Source organism: Desmodus rotundus, chromosome 3 (assembly GCF_022682495.2).
Source record: "Desmodus rotundus isolate HL8 chromosome 3, HLdesRot8A.1, whole genome shotgun sequence".
Lineage (NCBI taxonomy): Eukaryota > Metazoa > Chordata > Mammalia > Chiroptera > Phyllostomidae > Desmodus > Desmodus rotundus.
In genome coordinates, this window is record NC_071389.1 from 103,852,139 (window position 1) to 103,859,386 (window position 7,248).

The following is a 7,248-nucleotide window of genomic DNA, read 5'->3' on the forward strand; positions in this document are numbered from 1 at the left end:
GCCCCACCCACATGCCCAGAGCTGGCTGGGGCTTGTTCCAAAAAGGAAGGGTGGTGAAGCAGGTGCAGGTGCGGGTGGGGATGCGGGTACAGGTGAAGGAGGAGGGTGTAAGGGTTGTGGAAGGCGGGGCTGGGTGGGCTGGGGGTGTGGCCCATGGTTACCTTGCACTTCCTGACCTCTGCAGGCCCAGGCAGAGTAGACAAAGTCTCAGTCCAGAGCGGTAGGAGCCCAGTTTGAGAAGCACAAAGCAGCGCAGCAGGTAAGCACAGGGCATGGGCTGGACCCAGAATGAGGATGGCTGAATAGAAACCAGCCTCTGGAAATTCTGCCAGGAATCTTTGGAAGTAAGGGTGCAGCAGGGCTGGAGAGTGGGGTTCAGGACCTTCCTGAGGTTCCTCTGGGGTAATAGAGGTTCCTGTGATACTGGAGGTCCCTGGAGAGCCTGGTTCTCAGCTGAGTGAAAGGTTCTTAGTGGGTGGGGGGGGGGGGGAACTGGGAGAAATGCTTTTGGCTGGTGCCCTCCCCCATGGGTGGGGAGCAGGACGAGCTCTAAAACTTCTTGTCTAAGGGATCCAAGAACTGTAAATCCTGGAGGCTCAGGAGGACACAGAGCCCGGGGACAGAGGGAGGGACACCCCAGACTAGTTCAGCAGCACCAGGTTCTCTGCACAGCTTCTTGGTTTTGTTAGGAATGATACTGCCTCCTACTTCGCTTTAAGAAACATTGTAAAACTTCTTTTTCTAAAGATACCCTTTAGCTATGAGTTCCAGGAGTGATTCTTGACCTATGTGCTCATTACTGTGCAATTAAATACAAGAGTAGAAAAATGCTTACCAACTCCACAGCAATCCCTTCCTTCAGGAGCTGACCTGACAGTATGCAATAGGGACGGACGCGCAGGGACTTGCTTTGTTGTCTGTGCTGTGTGGAAAGAATTCGACTTAGAATGCAGAGCTCCCAGCCATGAATACTTGTGACCTGGGCTATAGAGGCAAGTGGAGTTCCCTGGGGTTTGTTTTATCAAGATATCGCCAAAATATGCCAGTAAACATGGTTATATAGAAGCGACTGAGATGTGGATTATGCATTGGTCTCCTAGACCCAAGAATTCTGAATGATGGTGACATGACTTGCGAGCCACTTCCCTGGCCATTCACCCGTGGGCTGTGAGAAATATTACAAACAGACATTAAAAGGTTAGGAGGAAAAGGAGGATTAACTTCCCAGAGCTTGGTGTGTTCAAAGTAAACATCAGCTCATTTGGCCCATATTTTATGGGTGCAGCAGTTTAGTTCATGTTGAGATAGCATCCATTGAGAGGGATGCACGTGTTCCTGTGAAGTACCTCACAGAGGCTGTGCCATCAGAACCAGTGGACAGGCTGCATAGGTGAATCAGCAAAGGTTAACTGGCTCCAAGCTGTTGTAACAGCACGTCACAAAATTTCATGGATTGCCAATAAGAGAGAGTTTTGACTCAGTATCCTTGAATGTCACTAACATTTAAGTGATGTTCATTTTCTTACTAGGATAACTTTTACATGATCCATTGGACCCTTAAAATTAATTCTCTGTATTTATCACAGCTGTTTTTATAAGCCTCACACATGTAACAAATTAAAATAATAATTAGGTTTTCGGGTGTTACCATTCCTGGAACATGCACCAAACAGAGAGTAAATATTTTTAGGATTTTACTCAGTATCTCATATAAATACATTAGTAACACACACCACTTGCAATGTACAAAAATGTTATTAGAACATTCTAGATAGTCTAACTTCCATAACAATCCAATACTAGTGCAAAGAAGTTGAGTTGAGACCAATATTAGGTATGAACAAAGACCGCCCCCCCAAAAGTAGAAGGATATTGAATTTGCTTCTCTAACCTTTTGCCTAGACTTTTGGTTTCGTCCCTGTCTTGACACTGACTGGTCACTTGAGGACCATCCATGTCCTCCTTACTGTGAGATCACAGGGCCTCTTTTTCCTTTCCTTCCTTCTTGAAGGCTCGGAAGAATGCTGACACCATTAGTCACCTCTGCAAAGTCCTCCACAGGCCTCCTCAACTCTGGGCCACCCCAATTCTCAATCTTGCTCTCAAGGGAATATGCCTTCTGAAGCCAGAAGGGGAGGGCAGGCTCTCTGGGTCCTGGGTGACTTGTCTGCCTCCCAGGCCCTCCAGGTTTCCTATCATCTGCTGGCCCCGAAGTGTCTGGTCTTTACAAGCACTCAGGAACTACCCGGCCATTTTCCTCCTACAATTTCTAAAACTGTCTAAAATTTCCTGAAAGAACTTTGCCGGAAACTAAGGGGGGAGCAATTATGAAGATAAAATATGAAAGGAGAAAACAAGTTTCCAGGCACAAATTCCAAGAATCTAATAGAACACAAACAAGGTGGACTCTCTGGCAGAACTTGTCAGGACACCCTGAGGGTGGTCCCTTCCCTCCACTGTCTGCAGGGGAAGTCTCTGGTCTCCAGCTCTGCTCAGTCCTTGGCCCTCACCCACCTTGTCAGATCAGGTGCCCTTCACAAAGCACCCACCACACATTGGCCACCTTTACAGGTGCCAGAGGCAATGAGTCGATTTGGTATCCTTTTCTTCCTTTCTGCTGCATTTTTTGTGACGTGTGTCTCTAAACTCTTCTTTGCACTTTGGTTCTCACCTGGGAGAGGAGGAGCCACCCTGTGGACCCTCTTCCCAGCTGCTTCCAACCCCTCATCTCCAGCTTCCCACTGAACACTTTCAGTCAAATCTCCCACCACTGCTTCTAACCCACACAGTCACCAAACCAAAGTCTTCATCTCCTCTTCCATTCTCAAGTTAGCACCCCTCCCCCAATGTCCTTCTCTTTAAACCCTCCCTCCGCACCTCCCTCTTCACCCATAACTTTCCCACTCACAAGGCTCAGGCATGTAAGACTTGTCTTTCATTCGTACTCTCTCATCCCTGTCTCTGGTCAGGCACTGCAATGCTGCCTTAATTTTTGTGTTCAGAGTGTCTCCTCTCTGTTTTTTCTCTTTTTCATTCGCCCCTCCCGTCATCCAGCTCAGCCTTCAACCCTCACTCGGAGGTCACTACATCCTCCCTGGGTTGCTGTGGACTTCTTTGTTGAACAACACTTCGGCATCTCTCTACCCTATGTGAGTTAGTGGCTCTCTAGTGCTTTGGTTCATGTGCACCATCAGTGCTTACTGAATGGCTACTGTGTGCAAACATGGCCACAGCCTAGCTCCACATGCTCAAGCAGCCCTTATATTCACTGCTTTCTGACCCAATGCCCTGTTTCAATGATAACACGTATCCCCACTGCCATGGGAACATCGTTCTGTTCTTGAAATGCAGTCCCTTCACCCTCCCTTCTACTCAAAGCCACATCTCCTAGGCCCAGTTCAAATCCTGCTCTTCCCTGGCTACACCTTCTAATATTAATATCCTTCTTCAGGGAAATAGCTCTACCATTTTAGAGCTCCCTGTTTACCTGAACTTTCCCATCTCCACCAATAGATCTCAAGATAGAGTCCATGTTTTTACAAAATTTTTTCAAAAGTTTTATTTATTCAGATTTTAGAGAGGGGAAGGGAGAGAGAAAGAAAGGGCGAGAAACATCAATGTGTGGTTGCATCTCACGCCCCTGCCATTGAGGACCTGGTCCACAACCCAGGCATGTGCTGTAGACTGAGATTCAAACCAGAGACCCTTTGATTCACATGCTCACACTCAACCACAGAGCCATATGAGCCAGGGCGAGTTTGTGTTTAAAATGGAAGGCACAGCACCTGCAAAGGCATAGAGGTAGAGCTTCAGGTCCCACAGGAAGTTTGGTCTGCCCCAGGTCCTCATGGGTCACGCACACTGGCCATGCCACTGGTCCTGTGCCCTAGGGGCAGATATCCAGCAGAGTGGAGGGCGAGGCTGGGGCAAAGGGCTGAGTTAGGGGACTTGTGACAGTCTGGGTTGATGGCGTCCCCACAAGCCCAGAGGGGTAGCTGTGGGGTCTGTGAAGCAGTCAGAATTGATAGCTTGGAGAAGAAACAGCGTGTAACCTAGTACAGTTCCCTGACATCTGACATCCTTCATAGGAGAGTGGGTCACTTTATGTTCAATAGTTATGTTTCTCGATGAAAACTTGTTACTCCCTAAGATCATGGACAGTAGAGCCAACAGCAGTGACAATATGGGGCAAGGAGGCTGCTAAGGTACGTGAAGACTAAGATTTCTCTGCAGAGCTCCAATGAACAAAACAAAGAGTTGGAAGTTCATTCTAAAAGAGAGTAAACATCAGCCTATTATCTTTTTTAGATCAGAGGGAGTAACGTTTTGTTTGTTTATTTGCCTTTAAACCAACTCCTAAAAATTTGTATTGTGAAGCATTTTAAGGTTCACCACAATAGAGTTTTGTTCATTCCCCTGGAGAATTGTATGTACACTCACAGCTTAGCCCACTTTCCTTACTGCACAGACTGGCTGTGAGTGCAGTAGCGGTTTCCTTCTAGTTGGAGCATCTGGCCTGTTTGAACAGAGACAACATGGAGGGCTATGTGTAGGTTTGGTCCCCTGCATCTGGGGAGCACTGTCACCTTCACAAAGGGGGCCCAGGGCTCTTACTTCATCCATCCGAGTGTAGTTCACTGTATATTCCCATGACCCACACCTTACTGCTGCAGCCATGGGCGGTGGGAATACATGAGAACTGAAGGAACCAATTATGCAGCATTTGCAAAGAGAAAAAGTCAAAAGGGAAGTCAGAAGTGGAGGAGGTAACAGATTAACATAACTTTCTGTATGAAGGTGGAATGGGCATGGTGCAACCTGGGAGAATGCTGCTGTAACCTCACATGGGCAGGATGGGCAAGATTAGGAATGGCCCGCAGCACAGGAAGCCCCAGGGCTCCTGTAGAGACCAAGCCTGGAAGAGCCCAGGGAGGAGTGAGGAGGCTGGGAGAGGTCCATGTCCCTTAGGCAAGTCACTTATCTTTCTAGCTTGTTTCCTCATCTCTGAACTGAGTTAAGTAGTCTGTGTTTGCTTCACTTAATCCAAGCTTGTGGAGGCTAACATAGCTCAGCATTATATCAGTGCTGTAGACCTTGGTTTAACCCTATGTGGTGCAACGTGCACAGACATGCAGAGAATGCACACACGCACACACATGCACAGGTGCACACAGCTGCACCCAGTATGCACATGCACTCAAGTATACTCTCACACATATACATGCACACACATTTTCATGCATACATGTGTGTGAAAGCTCTGCTGCACAGCCCGCATTGGAAAGTGGGAGGACAGCATCCAATGACATGATATTCTAACCCCCACACACAACATCTCCTGCCCCTTAGAGCTGCTGGACTACAGCTCACCTGTCTTGCCCGCATATTAACAAGGATGTTTTCTTACAGGCTGACAGTGTGGAGCAATGGGTGACTGGAGTCTTCTGGGGAGACTATTAGATGCTGCACAGGAGCGCTCCACGGTAATTGGCAAGGTCTGGATGACAGTCCTGTTCATTTTCCGGATCCTGTTGCTGGGAGCCGGGGTGGAGTCAGTGTGGGGAGATGAGCAGTCAGGCTTCACCTGCAACACCAAGCAGCCAGGCTGCGAGAACGTCTGCTATGACCAGGCCTTCCCCATCTCCCACACCCGCTTCTGGGTGCTGCAGATCATCTTCGTGTCCACGCCCACTCTCATCTACCTGGGGCACGTGCTGCACATCGTGCGCATGGAACAGAGGAAGAGAGGGCAGGAGGAAGAGCAACTGAAGGGAGACAGCGACCAAGTCCAGAGGAACAGGCCCCCAGTGCAGGATAACCACGGCAAGGTCCGCATCACCGGGGCCCTGCTCCGCACCTATGTCTTCAACATCATCTTTAAGACACTATTTGAAGTGGGCTTCATTGTTGGACAGTACTTTCTGTATGGCTTTCAGCTGAAGCCCCTCTACCGCTGTGACAGGTGGCCCTGCCCCAACACAGTGGACTGCTTCATCTCCAGGCCCACAGAGAAGACCATCTTCATCATCTTCATGCTGGTTGTGGCCTGCCTGTCCCTCTTACTCAACATGCTGGAGATATACCACCTGGGCTGGAGGAAGCTTAAACAGGGCGTGAAAAACCACCATGCTCCTGACACTCCTGATTCAAGGATGGGGGCCACAACATTTGGAGATGTGATTCCACTGCCCTCCTGCTAGGTCACAGCCACTGGTACTGTGGGGTGCCCTCCTTACTATACTCACTCTGCCTTTTCCCTGGGACAGGCAGTGGCCACAGCCTGTCCTGGCTCCCTTCCACCAGCAACCGACTTCAATGTAGCAGCCCCATCCCTGACATGGGGGAAGAGCCTCCCTGAAAAACTGTACAATAGTAACCATCACCTGCTAATGACAGAGCAGAACTGGACCAACCAGGAGACCGAGCAGCAGACATCTATTAGGAAGGTCTCCCCACCTGTGTCCACATCTTCCTCCTTTACCCCACCAGGCAGCCCCCAGCCACCCCCACAGGAGGGCAGAGCAGGCAGCAAGGAGTCTGTCCTGCTTGGGAATGGGGACAGCAGCAGCTTGGGAGAGAGCAGACTGCAAGTGACTCCAGATGAGGGGCAGCAGGCAGTGACCACTGCTGTCGAGATGCACATTTCCCCTTTGTCCCCCACAGACCCCAGACAGTCAAGCAAGGCCAGTAAGTCCAGTGGCAGTCAGGCCAGACCCAATGACTTGGCCATCTAGTCAGCTCTATAATGGCCTCATTTCTAGCCACCAAAACCAAAGTGCACTTCAAATGAGCAGGTAGAAAGCCTAGAGTGACAGAGAGCACTGGAGCAGGGGAGAGAGAAGATCATCAGAGAGGTCTGGGTTCTGTGTCAGTGGTTGCTGTCCTTCATGCTGGTGGGGTGGGCAGAAGGTTGATGCTTTCTATGGGGGGTGGGGGGAAGTGGGGCACAGGGGCTGATGGCCTTTGAAGATATTCACTGCAACCCATTTGCCCAGAATCCAGCCACTCTCTCAGGTGTTTCTGTCTCTCGGGGGACTGTTCTGTGGTGATAAAGAGGCAGGTGTCAGCAGTCACTTCATTTTGGGGTCACTAGGGTTTCTGTCCTGAGCTCTCCAGAGCCTCTGGCCAGCCCAGAAGGCCATAGCTGCACTTAGCCCTATCTTGTATTGGACACTTGTAATGTAGAGTTGAAGTTAATTCGGGATATTTGCCAAACTGCACTAACAGGACACTTAGAGCAAGCCTATG

The 7,248-nt window shown here is 49.5% G+C and overlaps 1 pseudogene; it reads left to right on the forward strand.

Annotated features, from left to right (window-relative positions):
• The first annotated feature begins 212 nt into the window (after positions 1-212).
• LOC128780496 (gap junction alpha-3 protein-like) lies at positions 213-6,872 on the forward strand (annotated as a pseudogene).
• The last annotated feature ends 376 nt before the right edge of the window (positions 6,873-7,248 follow it).